The 24122-nt window shown below is 43.3% G+C and overlaps 1 long non-coding RNA gene across 1 annotated transcript; it reads right to left on the bottom strand.

The window, feature by feature from the left end:
• Positions 1-11952: 11952 nt before the first annotated feature.
• On the bottom strand, positions 11953-21857 carry LOC120993330. The gene is made up of 3 exons (XR_005777217.1): positions 21723-21857; positions 19602-19604; positions 11953-11964 (listed from the first exon to the last, which is right to left on the bottom strand). It is a non-coding gene; the product is annotated as an uncharacterized LOC120993330 (long non-coding RNA).
• Between the last annotated feature and the right edge of the window lie 2265 nt (positions 21858-24122).

The raw sequence follows: 24122 nt of genomic DNA, 5'->3' as shown, positions 1-24122 counted from the left end.
ATCACACCAGTTGAAATTATTTGTTCCAAGACCGTTTGTGCAGCAGAAACGCACACAACTGCTGCACAATACAAATGCACTATAATATACTTTCTATGTTATCACACCCCTCAGTTTGTCACACGTATCAATAGCACTCCTATACCAGTCCTTTAAAGGAATTTTGTGCCCCTATTAGCTAGCGTTTGGTGTCTCTAACAGTCTATAGTCAAAAGACAATGTATTTATAAAGTATTCATAAGGTAAGGGGTGCGTTCATGTGCTGAAACGTCTCAATTGGCTGTCCTGTACCACCTGATGGATGTGTCATGGGTCATAATTTCTCACAATGTAAAATAATATGGCACCGGCGGACATCGCCATATATTCGCCCGTTTGACGAATCGCTAACGAGCAAAGTTCGCCGCGAAACGACCGCCGGGCGAACCACAAGGCCATCTCTAATCTCCATTCTGCCATCAGGTTCAGAAGCTTACCCCGACAACCACCATAAGAGAAAATATTTTTGGAGATAAATATGCTCAGCAATTCTACCACTAATTCTCAAGCTTGGCAATGGTGTAGTAACACAAGATGCAGATGGCAATGTATCACTTATTGCTGATTTCTTTAGGGCTGTAGTCACTTGAGCAGCTCAGAAGAGCAATGATCCTTGATACTGACATTCAGTTTAACAAAGAATGAACTGCTACAAGAACTGATACAGTGGGATGTCTTACAGTATGTCATGACCTAATGGTGTATATTGACATGCTGCCTACTACTAAAAAAATATAGGTAAGGTTTTGTACACGCTATGCATGTACACTATGCTCCTAAAGGATGCAATAGATCCATCAAAAGCTGGTGCGTTACTCTTTATCTGACAATGCCATTTTATTTTTAAAATGGAAAAAAAAAATGTCTTTTTTTCTTCAGACAGATCCAGATGTATATTGTGAAAACATCTGCACATAAGTTTGAATCCATATGCCATTAGCATCAATTATACAAAAGAATACTTCATAAAAGTATACAGTTCCACAAAAAGTATCCAGACATAGACCTGACAGACACATACAAAGAGGACCTACCTTTAGCACAAGTTTACCACATAGATTCTTTTACCACAGTTTTTCTGTCAGAAGTTTGATGCCAACTATATTGCCAAAGAACACTGATTGAATCAAAAATGGTTGAATAATTGGGTCTTCATACAGATTGCAGATTATTGGCAGCAGGTCCTATGTTTTAAGGTGAGCTGCTGACAACAAATATTTTTAGGCCCACATAGAAGATGCAATGAACTGTCAAATTAATTAATTTGTTAGCTGATTGCTGCCATGCTTAAGTGGGTCAATGATCAGGATTGAGTATTATAAAAGCTTGTTCGGGTAATTAATGGGCTGTGTAAAAGGGTCTTATGTAAGGCCATGTAGTTGTAACATTTGTATTACATAATTCTCTCAATATCAATTAGTCTTCCAATTGCTCAAAACTAGAGCATAAACTGGGAGGTTAGTCAAGATGGAGGGAATAATGAATGGAGCAAAATGCAGAGAAACCTTCTCCATAGCACTCTGGACCTCAGACTAGAGTTAAGTTTTACCTTCCAGCAGGAAAACCACCCTAAGATCATATCTAAGTACAAGTCTTTGATTTCTCTTCAGTGGCCCAGCCTAACTTGGACTTGAACCTTATCAAACACCTGTGTCTCAGCAATCTTCTTTCAGCAGAGCTTAAAAGGATTAGGAGAAGAATGAGAGAAAATCCTCAAATACAGGTGTGCCATACTGAAGCCAAGATGACTTAATGCTGCAATCCATACAAAAGGTACCTCAACTCAAAGTCCTGAGTAACGTGTCTGAATTCTCATTCAAATTGGAAAGTCCTGTAGATTTATTCAAAAAATATTTGAAAAAAATTAAATTAGTAAAACAATAATTAGAATAATTCTGTGCAATTGAAGGGAGTTTTCCATTAGCAACATGTATCACCTATCCACGGGTGCTATTCAAAGTGTTGTCTAAGCAATCTGCTACTTTACCTAAATGAACAAATTAATTATATTTTTCCAATCCCCCTCCTTCACAAAAATCCTACAGCTGCATGTTGGGTCACATTCCCACTGGACCTTACTGCAAACCACTCTCAACTGTGAACCTATGCTGGATACCAGTAGGACTACAGTATTTTACCAATAGCAAGCAAATTATGTTTAAAAAAAAAAAAAAAAAGCTGAATTAATATAGTAAAAAATGAACGTAAAAAATGTATGTTTCAAATTCGTGTAAATATTTGTATCACTAATAATAGATATAAATAATTCCCTTTCCACGTGCACACACGCTATTGTTTTCTGCCTTTTTGCACAGCTTACAGCCCCTAGCTATTAACTACATTCTACAGTCAGTGTTAGGTGGGGTGACTACTATGTTGGAGCAGGGAAATAGATAAATGTAGTTATGGATCCATAGAAACCAGCAGATAGTTGATGTTTATTCAGTCTGTCGACTAATCCCCAGGAGAAAGGCAAAGGTAAATAGCATAGTTATCTTCAAATGAATAGAGAACAAATAAGACCTACGAAAATAACCCAGAAATACAGAGTTTGCAGCCAGAGGCAACTTACTTGCTTTTAGTGATCAAAAGAATTTGAGTAAGTCATGAGCAAGTTCAATTTATGTAAATGTTGTTCTATATTTAATGCGTTGACAGATATAAGGTTGTGCCTAGATGGACAAGGCGCCAATGTTATGATTTATTTTCTCTTATCATTTTCTATTTGAATATTCCTCTTTAAACCCAATATCTCTGCAGTGAACCTAAGTCTTTTCATGTATTCCTGTTTTTGGGAACTCATGAGAAGGAATGCTACAAGTGTTTAGATAAGGATTTAAAGACACACCTGGAGATTTAAAGGGATGAAAGAGCAGAAAAAATCCCAAATTGTGTATTTCTCTGTGAGTTTAAAACAATATAGAATATCAGGTCTTTTATGTCTGTTTTTCTTACTACACTTCAATGCCGTAGCTTCTCTGTATGATGCCATGGTAGTACGGAGATGTTCTCCTTTAGAAACAATGGTTCTAGGCGAGAATAGCTCCATAATACAGCATCCAATGGAGAAAGCAACTTTTTTTTTACATATTGTTATAATAATAAATAATAATTAGGGTTGAGCGAACTCAAACTGTAAAGTTCGGGTTCGTACCGGACTTTACGGTGTTCGGCACCCGAACCCGAACATTTCAGTAAAAGTTCGGGTTCGGTGTTCGGGTAATATTAATATACCATCAGATCGGAGTTTTCTCCAATCCGATGATATATTTTAACTTGAAGTGTCCCCATCACCATGGGAACGCCTCTATGTTAGAATATACCATCGGATTTGAGTTAGATTGTGAAAACTCAGATCTGACAGTATATTCTAACACAGAGGCGTTCCCATAGTGATGGGGACGCTTCAAGTTAGAATATACTGAGAACTGTGGACATAATGGCCCCCTGCTGCCTGGCAGCACCTGATCTCTTACAGGGGGCTGTGATCCCCACAATTAACCCCTCAGGTGCCGCACCTGAGGGGTTAATTGTGCGGATCACAGCCCCCTGTAAGAGATCAGGTGCTGCCAGGCAGCAGGGGGCCAGACCACCCTACCTCCTCAGTATTAAAATCATTGGTGGCCAGTGCGGCCCCCCTCCCTATTAAAATCATCAGTGGCTAGTGCGGCCCCCCCGCCCCCTATTAAAATCATTGGTGGCTAGTGCGGCCCCCCCACCCCCCATCCCTATTAAAATTATTGGTGTCCAGTGCGGCCTCCCCTCTCCCCCCCTCCCGAATTAAAATCATTGGTTAACAACCCCCTCCCCCCCCATCATTGGTGGCAGCGGAGCGGCCATTCCGATCGGAGTCCCAGTTTAATTGCTGGGGCTCCGATCAGTTACCATGGCAGCCAGGACGCTACTGCAGTCCTGGCTGCCATGGTTACTTAGCACTTTTAGCAGCATTATACTTACATGCGCTGTCTGTGGCCGGCCGGCGCTCCTCCTACTGGTAAGTGAAAGGTCTGTGTGGCACATTGCTTATAGCACAGACCTGTCACTTACCAGTAGGAGGAGCGCCCCCCGGCCGGCCACAGACAGCGCACGTTAGTATAATGCTGCTAAAAGTGCTAAGTAACCATGGCAGCCAGGACTACAGTAGCATCCTGGCTGCCATGGTAACTGATTGGAGCCCCAGCGATTAAACTGGGACTCCGATCGGAACTGCCGCTCTGCTGCCACCAATGATGGGGGGGAGGGGGTTGTTAACCAATGATTTTAATTCAGGAGGCGGGGAGAGGGGAGGCCGCACTGGACACCAATAATTTTAATAGGGGTGGGGGGTTGGGGCCGCACTAGCCACCAATTATTTTAATAGGGGGTGGGGGGCCGCACTAGCCACTGATGATTTTAATAGGGAGGGGGGGCCGCACTGGCCACCAATGCGGCACCTGGGGGGTTAATTGTGCGGATCACAGTCTCCTGTAAGAGATCAGGTGCTGCCAGGCAACACGGGGCAGTTATGTACACAGTTCTTAGTATATTCTAAAATGAAGCGTCCCCATCACCATGGGAACGCCTCTGTGTTAGAATATACAGTCAGATCTGAGTTTTCACGATCGTGAAAACTCAGATCTGAAAAAGCTAATACTATTATTTTCCGTTATAACCATGTTTTAACGGAAAATAATAAAGTGAAGTTCGGGTCCATTCAATGGGGTTCGGGTCCAAGTTCGGAACTCCCCGAACATCTAGGTGTTCGCTCAACTCTAATAATATTTACTTATATATAGTGCCACCATATTCCGCAGTGTTTTACAAATTCATAGGGTTCATGTACAAAACAAAAGTAACTGGCTAATATACAACTGAAACACTAGGAGTCAGAATCCTGCTCGCAAGAGCTTACAATCTATGAGGAATTGGGGGTGACACATAAGGTAGTTGATTGTGTTAAGTAGTATTCAAGGCATTATTGAACTGAAAGCAGTGGTGAAGGCCGATCTGCTAAGGGTTTGGGACTGTTAGAGGGTGAAAAGTTTGAACTGTATTCTGTGGTGGATAGGCAACCAGTGAAGTGACTGGCACAGGCTAGTAGCATCAGTGTAGCTGTTGGATAGATAGATAGATAGATAGATGAGCCTATGGTTATTGCAGGAAAAAAAAAAATCTTTGTATGAATTAGAGGATTATGGGGCAGTAAGGCTTCATACATTGGGGACACAGAATTAAAGGGGTTACCCAATGATTAATACAAAAAATAAAAATAAGTCACCATATAGTACATGACGATCTATGTATAACAAAGTTGGAGTGTCCATGCAATTGTCACAAATTCTAACAGTAGATATGGCTGGTGGCAGTGGAAGGATGGAAATGGAAGGGGTTGTCCCATGAAAAATATTCTATAGTTTTCAAACCAGCAACTGGATCTGAATACTTTCGTAATTGCATGTAATAAAAAAATTTGCATAGCCACTGAGTTATTCAATAAAATGTATCTGTATAGCACCACCTGCTCGTTTGTTTTCTTATTTTTTTGGGTCCTGCTCACTGAGAAGGCCGCACATGCTCAGTTTCATCCTTCAACTGCCTCCTAAGCTGTGATAGGGAGAGCATGGACACGCCCACTTAGCTGCAGCAGAAAAGACACTCCCCTTGAGCTGTTAGTTGGATATAAATCTAGCAGTGCAATGAATGGGGAGATCTCTGGGTTAGAGTTGAGCGAACACCTGGATGTTCGGGTTCGAGAAGTTCGGCCGAACTTCCCGGAAATGTTCGGGTTCGGGATCCGAACCCGACCCGAACTTCGTCCCGAACCCGAACCCCATTGAAGTCAATGGGGACCCGAACTTTTGGGCACTAAAAAGGCTGTAAAACAGTCTAGGAAAGAGCTAGAGGGCTGCAAAAGGCAGCAACATGTAGGTAAATCCCCTGCAAACAAATGTGGATAGGGAAATGAATTAAAATAAAAATAAAAAAAATAAAAATGAACCAATATCAATTGGACAGGGGTCCCATAGCAGAGAATCTGGCTTCACATCAGCAGAGAATCAGTCTCTTCATGCCATAGCAAAGAATCTGGCTTCATGTCAGCAGAGAATCAGTCTCTTCATGCCATAGCAGAGAATCTGGCTTCATGTCAGCGCAGAATCAGTCTTCATGTCATAGCAGAGAATCAGGCTTCACGTCACCCACCACTGGAACAGGCCACTGTCACACATTTAGGCCCCGGCACCCAGGCAGAGGAGAGAGGTCCCGTAACAGAGAATCTGGCCTGATGTCAGCACAGAATCTGTCTTCATGTCATAGCAGAGAATCAGGCTTCACGTCACCCACCACTGGAACAGGCCACTGTCACACATTTAGGCCCCGGCACCCAGACAGAGGAGAGCGGTCCCGTAACAGAGAATCTGGCCTTATGTCAGCGCAGAATCTGTCTTCATGTCATAGCAGAGAATCAAGCTTCACGTCATCCACCACTGGAACAGGCCACTGTCACACATTTAGGCCCAGGCACCCAGTCAGAGGAGATAGGTCCCGTAACAGAGAATCTGGCTTGATGTCAGCACAGAATCTGTCTTCATGTCATAGCAGAGAATCAGGCTTCATGTCACCCACCACTGGAACAGGCCACTGTCACACATTTAGGCCCAGGCACCCAGGCAGAGGAGAGAGGTCCCGTAACAGAGAATCTGGCCTTATGTCAGCGCAGAATCTGTCTTCATGTCATAGCAGAGAATCAGGCTTCACGTCACCCACCACTGGAACAGGCCACTGTCACACATTTAGGCCCCGGCACCCAGACAGAGGAGAGCGGTCCCGTAACAGAGAATCTGGCCTTATGTCAGCGCAGAATCTGTATTCATGTCATAGCAGAGAATCAGGCTTCACGTCACCCACCACTGGAACAGGCCACTGTCACACATTTAGGCCCAGGTACCCAGGCAGAGGAGATAGGTCCCGTAACAGAGAATCTGGCCTGATGTCAGCACAGAATCTGTCTTCATGTCATAGCAGAGAATCAGGCTTCACGTCACCCACCACTGGAACAGGCCACTGTCACATATTTAGGCCCAGGCACCCAAGCAGAGGAGAGAGGTCGCGTAACAGAGAATATGGCTTCATGTCAGCACAGAATAAGTCTTCATGTCATAGCAGAGAATCAGGCTTCACGTCACCCACCACTGGAACAGGCCACTGTCACACATTTAGACCCCGGCACCCAGACAGAGGAGAGGTTCATTCAACTTTGGGTTGCCCCGCAATATAATGGTAAAATGAAATTAAAAATAGTATTGAATGAGGAAGTGCCCTGGAGTAGAATAATATATTGTTAAGGGGAGGTAGTTAATATCTAATCTGCACAAGGGATGGACAGGTCCTGTGGGATCCATGCCTGGTTCATTTTTATGAACGTCAGCTTGTCCACATTGGCTGTAGACAGGCGGCTGCATTTGTCTGTAAAGACGCCCCCTGCCGTGCTGAATACACGTTCAGACAAAACGCTGGCCGCCGGGCAGGCCAGCACCTCCAAGGCATAAAAGGCTAGCTCTGGCCACGTGGACAATTTGGAGACCCAGAAGTTGAATGGGGCCGAACCATCAGTCAGTACGTGGAGGGGTGTGCACAGGTACTGTTCCACCATGTTAGTGAAATGTTGCCTCCTGCTAACACGTTCCGTATCAGGTGGTGGTGCAGTTAGCTGTGGCGTGGTGACAAACTTTTCCACATCTCTGCCATGCTAACCCTGCCCTCAGAGGAGCTGGCCGTGACACAGCTGCGTTGGCGACCTCTTGCTCCTCCTCTGCCTTCGCCTTGGGCTTCCACTTGTTCCCCTGTGACATTTGGGAATGCTCTCAGTAGCGCGTCTACCAACGTGCGTTTGTACTCGCGCATCTTCCTATCACGCTCCAGTGTAGGAAGTAAGGTGGGCACATTGTCTTTGTACCGGGGATCCAGCAAGGTGGCAACCCAGTAGTCCGCACACGTTAAAATGTGGGCAACTCTGCTGTCGTTGCGCAGGCACTGCAGCATGTAGTCGCTCATGTGTGCCAGGCTGCCCAGAGGTAAGGACAAGCTGTCCTCTGTGGGAGGCGGATCGTCATCGTCCTGTGTTTCCCCCCAGCCACGCACCAGTGATGGGCCCGAGCTGCTTTGGGTGCCACCCCGCTGTGAACATGCTTCATCCTCATCCTCCTCCACCTCCTCCTCATCCTCGTCCTTCTCGTCCTCCAGTAGTGGGCCCTGTCTGGCCACATTTGTACCTGGCCTCTGGTGTTGCAAAAAACCTCCCTCTGAGTCACTTTGAAGAAACTGGCCTGAAAGTGCTAAAAATGACCCCTCTTCCTCCTCTTCCTCCTGGGCCACCTCCTCTTCCATCATCGCCCTAAGTGTTTTCTCAAGGAGACATAGAAGTGGTATTGTAACGCTGATAACGGCGTCATCGCCACTGGCCATGTTGGTGGAGTACTCGAAACAGCACAACAGGGCACACAGGTCTCGCATGGAGGCCCAGTCATTGGTGGTGAAGTGTGTCTGATCCGCAGTGCGACTGACCCGTGCGTGCTGCAGCTGAAACTCCACTATGGCCTGCTGCTGCTCGCACAGTCTGTCCAGCATATGCAAGGTGGAGTTCCACCTGGTGGGTACGTCGCATATGAGGCGGTGAGCGGGAAGGCCGAAGTTACGCTGTAGCGCAGAAGGGCGAGCAGCGGCAGGGTGTGAACGCCGGAAGCACGAACAGACGGCCCGCACTTTATGCAGCAGCTCTGACATGTCGGGGTAGTTGCGAATGAACTTCTGCACCACCAAATTCAGCACATGCGCCAGGCAAGGGATGTGCGTCAAACCGGCTAGTCCCAGAGCTGCAACGAGATTTCGCCCATTATCGCACACCACCAGGCCGGGCTTGAGGCTCACCGGCAGCAACCACTCATCGGTCTGTTGTTCTATACCCCACCACAACTCCTGTGCGGTGTGGGGCCTGTCCCCCAAACATATGAGTTTCAGAATGGCCTGCTGACGTTTACCCCGGGCTGTGCTGAAGTTGGTGGTGAAGGTGTGTGGCTGACTGGATGAGCAGGTGGAAGAAGAGGAAGCTGAGTAGGAGGAGGAGGAGACAGGAGGCAAAGAATGTTGCCCTGCGATCCTTGGCGGCGGAAGGACGTGCGCCAAACAGCTCTCCGCCTGGGGCCCAGCCGCCACTACATTTACCCAGTGTGCAGTTAGGGAGATATAGCGTCCCTGGCCGTGCTTACTGGTCCACGTATCTGTGGTTAGGTGGACCTTGCCACAGATGGCGTTGCGCAGTGCACACTTGATTTTATCGGACACTTGGTTGTGCAGGGAAGGCACGGCTCTCTTGGAGAAGTAGTGGCGGCTGGGAACAACATACTGTGGGACAGCAAGTGACATGAGCTGTTTGAAGCTGTGTGTGTCCACCAGCCTAAATGACAGCATTTCATAGGCCAGTAGTTTAGAAATGCTGGCATTCAGGGCCAGGGATCGAGGGTGGCTAGGTGGGAATTTACGCTTTCTCTCAAATGTTCGTGAGATGGAGAGCTGAACGCTGCCGTGTGACATGGTTGAGATGCTTGGTGACGCAGGTGGTGGTGTTGGTGGTACATCCCATGTTTGCTGGGCGGCAGGTGCCAACGTTCCTGAAGAGGCCGAGGCGGCGGCAGCAGAAGGGGCAGCAGGGGGAGCCTGAGTGACTTCCTTGTTTTTAAGGTGTTTACTCCACTGCAGTTCATGCTTTGCATGCAGGTACCTGGTCATGCAGGTTGTGCTAAGGTTCAGAACGTTAATGCCTCGCTTCAGGCTCTGATGGCACAGCGTGCAAACCACTCGGGTCTTGTCGTCAGCACATTGTTTGAAGAAGTGCCATGCCAGGGAACTCCTTGAAGCTGCCTTTGGGGTGCTCGGTCCCAGATGGCGGCGGTCAGTAGCAGGCGAAGTCTCTTGGCGGCGGGTGTTCTGCTTTTGCCCACTGCTCCCTCTTTTGCTACGCTGTTGGCTCGGTCTCACCACTGCCTCTTCCTCCGAACTGTGAAAGTCAGTGGCACGACCTTCATTCCATGTGGGGTCTAGGACCTCATCGTCCCCTGCATCGTCTTCCACCCAGTATTGACCCCTGACCTCCTGTTCAGTCTGCACACTGCAGAAAGACGCAGCAGTTGGCACCTGTGTTTCGTCATCATCAGAGACGTGCTGAGGTGGTATTCCCATGTCCTCATCATCAGGAAAAATAAGTGGTTGTGCGTTAGTGCATTCTATCTCTTCCACCCCTGGGGAAGGGCTAGGTGGATGCCCTTGGGAAACCCTGGCAGCAGAGTCTTCAAACAGCATAAGAGACTGCTGCATAACTTGAGGCTCAGACAGTTTCCCTGATATGCATGGGGGTGATGTGACAGACCGATGGGCTTGGTTTTCATGTGCCATCTGTGCGCTTTCTGCAGAAGACTGGGTGGGAGATAATGTGAACGTGCTGGATCCACTGTCGGCCACCCAATTGACTAATGCCTGCACCTGCTCAGGCCTTACCATCCTTAGAACGGCATTGGGCCCCACCAAATATCGCTGTAAATTCTGCTGGCTACTGGGACCTGAGGTAGTTGGTTCACTAGGACGTGTGGCTGTGGCAGAATGGCCACGTCCTCTCCCAGCACCAGAGGGTACACTAACACCACCACGACCATGTCCACGTCCGCGTCCCTTATTAGATGTTTTCCTCATTGTTCCCGTTCACAACAATTTTGAGAATGGCAAATTTGGGAATGCTTTTTCAACCCAGAACAAAAAGTCTGCTTTTACGGTCACTACAAATAACTTGACCAGCTAAAACTGTGCAGATTTGGTTGAATAGAGATGTGAGACCTGTTTTTTTTTTGCGCTGTGTGACAGTTATAGGTTTAATCACAGAATGACACTTCTATCAGCACGCTAGCGTGTGTCTTAGGTTTTTCTGAATCACACTATCAATACCTTCATTGTAAGATTTTCTTTTTGGGATAGATTTCAAGTAGGCCTCAAATACCACAAACTAGTTATTTTCAGAATGGCAAATTTGGGAATGCTTTTTCAACCCAGAACAAAAAGTCTGCTTTTACGGTCACTACAAATAACTTGACCAGCTAAAACTGTGCAGATTTGGTTGAATAGAAATGTCAGGTCTATTTTTTAGGCGCTGGGTGACAGGCTCAACTTGCCCCTGATGTAATATATGGCCAAAAAATAACCACACTGTTGAAGGTTAAATGCACTTGGGTGACACAGGTTCAGCCTGCACCAGATGTAGTATACGGCCAAAAAATAACCAGACTGTTGATGGTTAAATGCACTTCTTTGACACAGGCTCAGCCTGCAGCTAATGTAGGATATAGCACAAAATAACCACACTATCGATGGTTAAATACACTTGGTGATAGCTCGTGCTGGCGCACCACAAGTCACAAAATGGCCGCCGATCACCCCAGAAAAAAAGTGATCTAAAAACGCTCTGGGCAGCCTCAAAAAAGTGAGCAAGTCAATAATAGCACTTCAATGATCCACAGCTGCAGATCGATCACAGAATGAAGTCTTTTGGAGGAGTTAATCTGCCTAATCTCGCCCTAACGTCGCAGCTGCAACCTCTCCCTATACTGATCATAGCAGAGTGACGTGCGGCGCTACGTGACTCCAGCTTAAATAGAGGCTGGGTCACATGGTGCACTGGCCAATCACAGCCATGCCAATAGTAGGCATGGCTGTGATGGCCTCTTGGGCCAAGTAGTATGACGCTTGTTGATTGGCTGCTTTGCAGCCTTTCAAAAAGCGCCAAGAAAGCGCCAAACACCGAACCCGAACCCGGACTTTTACGAAAATGTTCGGGTTCGGGTCCGTGTCACAGACACCCCAAAATTCGGTACGAACCCGAACTATACAGTTCGGGTTCGCTCATCCCTACTCTGGGTCCATGTGAGGTACAGGGCTGGTTCTAGCTTTGTTAGAAAGAGATTGTTATGTACTATCATGTCTGATTTTCATTTTATATATTAGTCATGGGATAAACCCTTTAAATAACTTAGTAACTATACTAAATTTTAATTACATGCAGTTAGAAAGTATTCAGATCCAGGAGTTGGTTTGAAAAGTGCAGAATATTTTTTGTGGGACAATCCCTTTAACCCTTTAAGGACTCAGGACGTACCGGTACGTCCTAACTTTAAATCGCGATTGCGGCACGGCGGGGGTTAATCGCAACAGGATGTCCGCTGAAATCATTCAGCGGGCATCCTGTCACAACGCCGGACCTGCGGTTTGCGGCTTTTACCTTATCCGGCGGGCGGCGGTGCCATCGGGTCACCATGCGGCTGTAGGGGGGACCCGATGGCATGGAAGGCAGCTCGATGTCTAAGGAAGGCATTGCGCTGCCTTACGGTGACGAGCCTGTGAGATCCAGCCCCCTGGATCTCACAGGCCGGAAGCTGTATGAGTAATACACACAGTATTACTCATACAGCCAATGCATTCCAATACAGAAGTATTGGAATGCATTGTAAAAGGGATTAGACCCCCAAAAGTTGAAGTCCCAAAGTGGGACAAAAAATAAAGTAAAACTAAAGTTGAAAAAATAAAGTTTTCCCCCCCAAAAAGTTATTTAAAAGTTTCAAGTAAAAATAAACAAAAATGTCATTTTCCCCAAATAAAGTTAAAAAAAATTGGTAAAAAATAGGGGAAAAAAAGAAAAGTATATATATTAGGAATCGCTGCATCCGTATCGACCGGCTCTATAAACATATCACATGACCTAACCCCTCAGATGAACACCGTGAAAAATAAAAAATAAAAACTGTGCTAAATAAACCATTTTTTTGTCACCCTACTTCACAAAAAGTACAACAGCAAGCGATGAAAAAGGTGTTTGCCAACCAAAATAGTACCAATCTAACCATCACCTCATCCCTGGCCTCCATTCCGCTCGGCAGGCGGACGCCCGGGCGCAATTTTCAGCGTTCGGGTGTCCGCCTGGTTGTGCGGAGCCAGACGGATCCGTCCGGGCCTGCAGTGTGGGTCGGTGGGCGCGGATCCGTTTGAAGTTGACACAATGTGGTACGATTTCGAGCGGGTCCGTCTCCCGCTGGCTTTTCGGTGTGGGGTCTGGACGGGTCCGTCTGGTTAATTTGCACACTTGGAACTCCTCTAAAGCATGGTGCAGATGGATCTGTCTATGAGCGGATCCCTATGTCTGCATTGTGGGAGCGGATCCGTCTGTGCATCCACTAGACGGATCTGCTCTGAGCGCGGGCGTGGGAGCAGCCTCAGATGTGCCGCCGCGGTCATGTGGCGCATCGCGTGACCGCTCCGTCACTAAGGCTTGCCTGCGTTGCTGGGGTGGGGCGTCCACCACTGCTTGTGGTGCTGCAGTGGGGGCGTTGCCTCAGCGACGCTCGTGACATTGCGGTCGCGTGTTGTCATGTGATCGCCGCATAACTAGTCCTCCGCCCCTTGGAGTCTGAGGCCTCATGTTCTGTTGATGCTGCTGTCATTCAGATGTTTGGCCGCACCTACTGCACTGCCCTCGGCTCCTCCTCCGTATGACTACATGGGCTACTGATTGGTTTTTCTGGGATGATCAGAGTGTGTCGTATGATGCACCTCTGACACTGCGGTCATGTGCTTGCTCACATGCTCGCTCTGTCATCTTAGTCCTGCCTCCATTAGGTGCTTTTGGTTCTATTGATTGGCCCTTAGGTACTGGGGCTCCAATTCCATTGGTGCTGATGTCATTCAGGTCCTGCAATTTTAATTTTCCTCCACACACCTGTGTGGGCACTATATAGGGGAGATGTTTTTATGTGTTTCCGTATCCCCGGAAGAAGCCAGATCTACTGACGAAACGGCGTTGGGTCAGGAGTCGGCCGAGAGATCTTTGCACCAGTCAGGGTATGTTTATACTTTGTCCTTTTTATTCCAACCTCAATCTCCACAATTGCCTCCTTTGCACTTTGTTTGGGGCGTTGCTGCTATGAGGTTTTGAGATATGCTTTTTCAGCTAGCATTCTTTTTTCCCTGTTATTTCGTGCACTGATCTCCCGGCCTCTCCTTGGGTCCTGCTACTCATCTGTGTGTCCCGCCTTGTGCTGCCTGTTTTATTATATATGTATGTATTGTTTATATATACTTACAATAAAGTTTTTTGGATCTTCATACATATGTAAGTTAGTTTTATTCATTTTTTTGGTGATCATCACCTCATCCCGCAAAAAATGAGCCCCTACCTGAGACAATCGCCGAAAAAATTAAAAAACTATGGCTCAGAATATGGAGACACTAAAACATCATTTTTTTGGTTTCAAAAATGATATTGTGTAAAACTTACATAAATCAAAAAAAGTATACATATTAGGTATCACCGCATTCATATCGACCGGCTCTATAAAAATATCACATGACCTAACCCCACAGATGAACACCGTAAAAAAAAAGAAAATAATAATAATAAACCTAAAGCTTAATAAACCATTTTTTGTCACCTTACATCACAAAAAGTGTAATAGCAAGCGATCAAAAAGTCACACGCACCCCAAAATAGTGCCAATAGAACAGTCATCTCATCCCGCAAAACTCATACCCTACCCAAAGTAATCACCCAAAAACTGAAAAAATTATGGCTCTCAGACTATTGAAACACTAAAACATGATTTTTTTTGCTTCAAAAATGAAATCATTGTGTAAAACTTACATAAATAAAAAAAAGTATACATATTAGGTATCACAGCGTCCGTAATAACTTGCTCTATAAAAATATCACATGACCTAACCCTTCAGGTGAATACCGTAAAAAAATAAAAATAAAAACGGTGTAAAAAAAGCCATTTTTTGTCACCTTACATCACAAAAAGTGTAATGGCAAGCGATCAAAAAGTCACAAGCACCCCAAAATAGTGCCAATAAAACCGTCATCTCATCCCACAAAAATCATACCCTACCCAAGGTAATCGCCCAAAAACTGAAAAAAATATGGCTCTCAGACTATGGAAACACTAAAACATGATTTTTTTTTTTGTTTAAAAAAAGAAATCATTGTGTAAAACTTACAGAAATAAAAAAAAAAGTATACATATTAGGTATCGCCGCGTCCGTGACAAGCTGGTCTATAAAAATATCACATGATCTAACCTATCAGATGAATGTTGTAAATAACAAAAAATAAAAACTGTGCCAAAACAGCTATTTCTTGTTACCTTGCCTCACAAAAAGTGTAATATAGAGCAACAAAAAATCATATGTACTCTAAAATAGTACCAACAAAACTGCCACCCTATCCCATAGTTTCCAAAATGGGGTAACTTTTTTGAAGTTTCTACTCTAGGGGTGCATCAGGGGGGCTTCAAATGGGACATGGTGTAAAAAAAAAAACAGTCCAGCAAAATCTGCCTTCCAAAAACCGTATGGCATTCCTTTCCTTCTGCGCCCTGCCGTGTGCCCGTACAGCGGTTTACGACCACATATGGGGTGTTTCTGTAAACTACAGAATCAGGGCCATAAATATTGAGTTTTGTTTGGCTGTTAACCCTTGCTTTGTTACTAGGGAAAAATTGATTAAAATGGAAAATTTGCCCAAAAAATTGAAATTCAGAAATTTCATCTCCATTTGCCAATAACTCTTGTGGAACACCTAAAGGGTTAACGATGTTTGTAAAATCTGTTTTGAATACCTTGAGGGGTTTAGTTTCTTAGATGGGGTCACTTTTATGGAGTTTCAACTCTAGGGGAGCATTAGGGGGGCTTCAAATGGGACATGGTGTAAAAAAAAAAAACTGTACAGCAAAACCTGCCTTCCAAAAACTGTATGGCATTCCTTTCCTTCTGCGCCCTGCCGTGTGCCCATACAGCGGTTTATGACCACATATGGGGTGTTTCTGTAAACTACAGAAACAGGGCCATAAATATTGAGTTTGGTTTTGCTGTTAACCCTTGATTTGTAACTGGAAAAAAAATATTAAAATGGGAAATCTGCAAAAAAAGTGAAATTTTGAAATTGTATCTCGATTTTCCATTAATTCTTGTGAAACACCTAAAGGGTTAAGTAGGAGTGCTGCTTACTTCTTGTTTGAAAAAGGCACCTGTGAGTGCCGAAACGCCGCGCGTCATATGAGTGACCAATAAATCTATCACCAGCAAAGATTTTTGGGAGTGCCGGTTTTCTTTCATTCTTCTGATTTTGGGATTACGTCCACATGAACCGAGCACCCCTCAACCAGTACGCTGTGCCGCCTGACTTCATTACACATATATAGCATTATCACATCCAGATCTCCCCCATAACAGTGTCATCCACAGATCCTCCACCCCATAATAGTGTCATCCACAGATCCCCCATAATAGTGTCATGCACAGACCACCTTTAGTTCAAAACCCACCAAAAGCACACCTTTTGGATAAAAATATTTTTTTTCTTATTTTCCTCCTCAAAAACTTTGGTGCGTCTTATGGGCTGGTGTGTCTTATAGGGCGAAAAACACGGTAACTATTATACACTTATGAACATAAGGCCTAATGTTAGAAATATTTTACTGTACTTCTGTTTTTATTACTTTATGTTTAATTGACCATCCACAAAAAAAATTGATTCAGAGAGAAGTGCATTGTGGGAGCTCAGATAACAGGCAGTGGTGTGATGGAGGTCTGCTGCTAAAATATTCTACTACAGGAATCTGCATGTATGAACATATGTATGAAACATACATAAGTCCCAATAATAATATTCGGGCAACTTTATTAAATACACAAACAATATATTAAAAAATCTGAATAAAATAAGGCAGAGATAATGGCAGCGAGCAAGATGTGATACTGCCCAAATATACAGAAACATACCAAAGCCAATCTCAGCCAATAGATTATATGGATAAATCTAAACATGATGCAACAGGTATTACAACCGAGAATGGCCAGATAATTCCAGTTATAACATATCTGGACAAGTATGATACATAATATTTATGCACCATAAATCTGATGAGTACTATGAACCTGTTGGTCCCAACAGAGTTTATTTTCCTAGATAATGAAGACTGCAAAACAAGCACATTATCAATAATAAATATTATAAAAAGAATGATAATCCAATATCTGCAGTATTGTATTAGCTGGTGATGGCCTCTTTATTTATTTGCTTGGATTATGCTATTCTAGCTTTTTTAGTACCATATCCTGTAAAGTGGGACTCCAGCTGATAATTATATTACTTTTATGTCAGCACCCATGTCATTTTGGCCGGTATGGCAGTTGTGTTCATGCCCTGATGTATAGTTTTATTATTCATTATCATTTTGTTAATTAAACTATGTGGCATGTTTGTACCAGCATAGGCCAATCATAATATGTTTCAAATATACCGCATATGGTTTCCATACTCAGTGGTGGTTCTATGTTATAAGCAGTAATATTGGGCATTTTCCACCTTGCCTTATTGTTTTTCGCTGTGCTATTTTAATATTTATGTGATGTGGATTTCAATAAACATTTATATATTATGATCTAGTCATTGATGTCTTGTTAATTTTTTGGGCTATTGGGGTAGTCTGTGTAGGTTTGGTAGCTTTTTTTTACCTATACCCATAACTCAGAAGACAGAACTCACTTGTGTTGCAGACAAATTGGAGTGAATCCTTCATGATGCTTTTCACCATCTCTGCGATGACCTGGGTGACATGCTAGCAAACCCTTAAAGTGGTTGTCTCATCTGAGACAATGGGGGTATATCACTAGGATATGCTCCCATTGTCTGATAGGTGCAGGTCCCACCACTGAGATCCACACCTGTCTCCTAAACAGAGCCCCGAAAGTGGTGGAGGGTGCACTGCGCATGCACAGCCACCCACCATTCATTTTCTATGGGGCTGCTGAAAATAGTCAGGCACTGGCTTGGCTATTTCCATCAGGCACATATAAGTCAATGGGAGCTGAGGATGGTCATGCGTGGTGTGCTTCCATTCACTTCTATGGGGGGAGCGCTTGCTTGTGGCTGGACTGGAGTCCTCCAGCCACAACTTTGGCCATCTCCATGCAGGACCCACACCTATCAGACAATGGGGGCATATACTAGTGATATGCCCCCATTGTCTCAGATGAGACAACCCCTTTAACACACTGGACTTCACAACACAACCACTGGGTGGCCACACATATATATAAGATAGACACCACATAGATCTCACACCACATATCTCAGGATATCATGAGCCAAGAGAAAATGTAAGGAAGGACTTAGCTACAAATATCAGGGAATATTTATGATGTATACCTCCGACATTAGCGTGATGTGAACAGAGCCTTCTTTAAAATAGGACCATGTATCTCTGTCCCTGGTGATAAAAATTCAAATGTAATAAAATGGCAGCTATAAAATAAATCACATACCATTGGTTAGGAAATAAAGAAAGCCATGCATATTTTGCTTGCATTTTTTGGAGTGTGATGGAAGCCAAATACTTATGCAAATAATGTGATTACAAAACATTCTTGCTGGCTAATTCACAAAAATGCAATAAAAGTGTGAAACTATCTCTGCAGGCTTTTGTTTGAAAATGTTACCATTTAACATTTTATATCCTACTGAGACATATTTTCTGCTAGCCGAACAGGATGGGAACTGTTTTTTCACCATTTCTAATTAGCATAGTATGCACAATTGTCAGCCTGATTCTTTATAAATACGGCACAGGACAGACAATAAAAGTATGATTGCTGGAGATCCAACCACAAGAACAGGGATCCTGAGTCACCTGTGTGAGTGGAGCAGTAGAGTACATCCATCAGTTCCATAGACAGTGAACGCATGGTTGTTACTTATAGGAGAACCTGTGTAATAAGTAATACAAAACCAAACAGGGACCACTTAATGCTGGTTTCACCTTCTCAAAACATGAATGCATTTTTGTGTTTGTATTACAGCTCCAACATCCAGAGCCTCTCCACTTCCAAGTACTCCTCGGTTCAGTCAAGTGAGCATATGTTGTCAAAAGGGGCCAGACACCTCTGAAAGGGGCTTATCTTCCCTGTGAACAAAAGGATTGGACACCGAAATTCAGTTTGCCTGATCCTTCTTTACCCCAAAATCATCTGTCAGGGTAGAGTCAGGAGGTTTCCCATACACAAAAGAGTAGGCCATTTTGACTAAAATTGTCAGGTTTGGACAACTTTTCTTTTTTGTCTATGGAAGCATTAAGATGCTGTAGGATCAGCTTATTGATGATTTGGTGTTTACTGGCTGGATGATTTTATTAGAAGTCTATCTTTACTTTATCCCATTCTCAGTTTGCCGGCTCAGCTATTTTCGGCAGTCTCAAAGACGTCAGTGGAGAGGTGTCTGTGCATGCATGTGTGCTCTACCTTTACCGATGTGGGTTTTACAAATATAGCCAAGCGCACTAGCTGGGCTATTTTCTGAACTCTCATAGCACCTGCATGGTGTGCTCTAGTTCACTTTGAAAGCCCCATTCTGGAGATAGGAGCAGGTCCCAGAGGTGGAACCTGCATCTCTCTGACTTCAAACTCTAGGATTGGCTAATTCCTTTAACTCAGGGATGCACAACCTGCGGCCCTCCAGCTGTTGTAAAACTACAACTCCCACCATGCCCCTTTGTAGGCTGATAGCTGTAGGCTGTCCAGGAATGATGGGGATTGTAGTTTTGCAACAGCTGGAGGGCCGCAGGTTGAGCATGCCTGCTTTAACTCATTAAAAAATCAAGATGAGGATTCCTACAACAAATAATGTCATGCATTACAAAGTTTCTTTTTACATGAGTAGATTTCTGCCCATATGGCAAAAACCAATTGACAAATAATTAACAGAACAGAAGTAGAAATATCCACACCAACCAGTCTTATATATTCTACAGGATGCCAGCACATGAGTCGCAGGGGCTAAAGTAGTAAGGCTACACCTTGTATATGGCAATGTCTAATAGATGCAGTATGTTTGTTTAGGAGAAAGTAGCATCCAAGTATACTGTGACATATCCATATGTTTCTATGGGTCAAACATATCTAACGAAAGTGAGAAGCAGACAATACAACTATGATTCTATGTGCCGCTATATGGTCCTTTCTTTGCCTGAAACAATGCATAATACAAGGTTTTATGGACCATTCTATTGGTGCCATATTACAGCTCTGTACACTTCTGGAGTTATATGGAGCCGTGACACAGAATGAAGGAAATTTCCCCTTAAGACAAAGACATTAAATACCCCCAGTGATAAAGTGGTTAACTTCTAAGTGGATTCTTAAATTACAAATTGTAATACACCTCCAATACTTATACAGCATTAGAACTATGTCCAATGTTTAGCTAAGACAAACATCTGTATTAGATGCAGCCTTTTAGGGACACATACCTGTAGTAGGAGAGACTCCCTGCTGACCTGTCCATGGGTCATTACGGATTGCACACAGATTAGACGGAGACTCTGTAGTGTCATGTAGCTAAAGGGGGTAATTGAGTTAAATAGGAATCCTGAAAAGTGAAACCCATCTTGCCAATGCCAAAGAAGATTTAGTCATCATTCAAAAGGTGCTTTGTCTTCTTAAGAGCAAACAAGCAGTAACATTACCAGAACTAATTGATTCTTCAGCTTGTTTGTGAATGCTTGTGGCAATGTGGAATTTTTATAATGCTTGATATGGGTGGTATCCACAGGCAAAGCCAAGGCATAGAATTTTTATACAGCCATCAAGGGGATTGTCACTATGTTAGTGTGTTTATGCAGATTAAATTACCCAAAAGAATAATTACCAATGCCATACTGTCATATTACCATTATCAAATAGCAAAAATTACCTCTAGTAATGCAATATGGCACAATTCCTTAAATCCTGCATCTTTGTGGCCTGACATTATACTGTAGGCACCTAAATAAAGGATATTTTGGATTTTTTTGGACTGCCATAAGAAATCATATAAGAACCTGGTGATCTTCATTCTTTCAACTCGTGAAATTTCATGTTATAACAGGTCACTGCTGTATTAACAAACTTTCCGGATTAAAGGATTTAACTTTAAATAATGTAATATAAAGTATTTTTTGAAAAAAAAGTAAATAGCACTAATAATAAAAAAATAAAAAAAAAATAAAAAAAAATATATATATATATATATATATATAATAATGACTTTTAATATTTTGGATTATATTTAACTTTTTAAGCACGCATATTTTTAATTAATTGACTTTGTATAAATTTTCTGATCATACATTGGACACTGACTAAACGATAGGATACTAATTCCCATGTCTGCTTTAAAAAAAAATCAATAATAGTTAATTTATGAAGAAGGTATATAGTATTTTTTCACAGCAAAAGTTGTTATACAGGGTGGCCTACGAAAAAGTATTCCACCTCCAGCGATAGTATGATAAGATGAACAAGCAAGTGGATATATATTTTTTTTTATTAACCACAAGTCACAAAAGATGCTGAAAGTGGTCCCCGTTCATGTCTATGCATCTTTGGGCACGTTGGATTATGTTGGCTGATATTGCTTGTAGCTCTTCTCCAGTGATGCTGGGGATCGTGTTTGTGATGTTTTCCTTGAGTTCATCCAGGGGATGTGGATTGTTAGCGTACACTTTCTGATTTAAATTTTCCCACACATAAAAATCGCATATGGAAAAGTCTGGGGATTGTGGTGGCCATAACCCCTTGCTCACAGTTCATGAACCCTTGCCAGTGAGTTACATGAGGTGTGGCATGTTGCCCCATCTTGTCGGAAAAAGCAGGAAATGTTTTGTTCTGGTGTTAGTTGGTTGTAAAACTGTTCAAAGATGTCCAGGTAAATTGCAATATTTACAGTAGATTTGAAGGAAATTTGGCCAACTATTTGTGTTCCTGTCACTGTGCACCATTTCTGAGTCAAGTTGGGATTTCCAGCGAACTAGTGCCTCGTATTCTGGGAATTTACGTGACCTAATAAATGAAACCAAACTTCGTCCATCATAAAGTACAGCAATGGGTCCAAATCCAGAGACTATAGAACTCACTGATATGTCCTTCGTGATACAACTTGCTGGTTTTTGGGGGCCACTTGCAATCCGCTGCAGAATTTCATGCACAACTTCAGCCGTCCTGATCGATGGAGTCCTCATGTTTGCAGCAGAGCCAGTTTGATGCCATTTTTGAATCAGGCTCTGAATATAACGTTTAGCTGGTGGTTTTGTTCCTGGATACTTGTCGGAAAAGGTCTCTTGCGTTTCCTTAATCGATCTGCTTCACAAATAGCCTTCCACAATCACTATTTGCTGTTCCAGGGAGAACACCATCTTTCTGACATAATACACTACTTTTATCAAACTGAATAATAAATCAGAGCTTTGATTGGTTGCCATGGGCAACTAAGACAGATTTACTATTAGGCAGTTTGGATTTGGAGATATTGGAGGCAGGCTACTTTTTCTTGGGCCATCCTGCATTATCATTTTCCACTCAGTATCTTATATATATTTGAAAATTTAGAATTCTTAAGTAATGAATATTGTTTAGTACTTTACCACCTTATCTTCAATGTATTCATTAATATGATTGACAGTGGAACATCACATATTATTTTAACTGATATGCATAATTTTTTGTCTTCCAAAGCTAGATTATATTTACATGAAAAAGCAGTGGTTTTCTAGGGACTTTAATTTGTATCACTCAAATGGCTGCCCCTTCTGTAAACCAATGTATGTAGTATATTGGGAGCTGGAAGTTGCAACACTGATATTTCAGTAAAATAAATAGAAGCACAAAAACAATTGTAATGACTACATAACTTTGCAGCTGCTTTCTGGTGAAATCATGCGGCCACTTTCAATTTAAAAACTGCAACACAGCCCTATATTTCTATTCATACAGTATTTGAAACAAGAAAAGGTGAATTGCCTGTGACAAACGATGTTTAAGGAATCTTAAACATCTTGACTTTTGCTTCCTTTCTGACTCTTTTCTGCCACTGTCTACCATTTGTTTCCTCCATGATGCAGATGATGCCACCACTCTGTATAACACCACAGTAACTACAGCTCCCAAATCAGTGCCCCCCCACCCCATATATAACAAAACCCGAAAAATTAATAGGCAACCCTGGCACACCAGCCTGACCAAAGAACTGAGACAAGCTTCCAAGTTTGTATAGTGGTGATGGAAGAAATCCCATTCTAAGGAGCACATCATCAAATACAAACAATCCCTACTCAATTTTAAGTCCATATTCACTGCTAAAAAACAGGCCTACTTCCCATCTTTCATATCTTCCCTTTCTCACAACCCTAAACTTTTATCTCTTTTAACTCTCTTCTCCGTCCCCCAGTGCCCCCACCCTCACCCCTCATCTCAGAGGACTTTACCATACACTTTAAACCAAAGATTGACATCAGAGAATGCTTCAGCCTACAGTCTGCACAGCCCTCGCTACACAGCTGTTCAGTCCTCCTTTCCCAAAACCTGCTTCTTCACCATTGCAGAGAAAAACCTTTCCACCTTACTCTCCAGATTACATCTCACCACCTGTTCCCTTGATCCAATCCCATCCCACCTCATCACCAACTTCACCACAGTGTTTATCCCTGCCCTAGCTAATCTCTTCAACTTATCAATAACCACTGGTGTCTTCCCCTCCTGTTTCAAACACATTATCATCACACCAGTCCTCTAAAATTCTTTCCTTGACCCATATTCTTTGTCTAGCTATTGCCCCATATCCCTTCTCCCTCCCATATGCTTCACAGCTACATGAACAACATGTACATCTTGAAATGTCTTCACACCTCTCTTTCTGCTCCCTCTTTGACCAGCTACAGTCTGGCTTTTGACACCACCACTCAACTGAGATTGCCCTTAGCAAAGACACCAATGACCTACTAACTGCCAAAGCCAAACAACATTACTCTGTCCTCCTCCTTGGCCTATCCTCTGACTTTGACCACTCTCTTCTATTGCAAACTCTCCCATCTCTTGGCATTAAGGCCCTCATCTCGATCACATCATACAGTACCTCACTGACCGTGTATACTATATTATCTTTGATTTTCTTTTCATACATTAATCATTGTATAATACCTTTTACATGC

Source organism: Bufo bufo, chromosome 3 (genome assembly GCF_905171765.1).
Source record: "Bufo bufo chromosome 3, aBufBuf1.1, whole genome shotgun sequence".
Classification (NCBI taxonomy): domain Eukaryota; kingdom Metazoa; phylum Chordata; class Amphibia; order Anura; family Bufonidae; genus Bufo; species Bufo bufo.
Note: the sequence above shows the minus strand (reverse complement) of the source record. Positions and strands in the feature narration are given on the sequence as shown.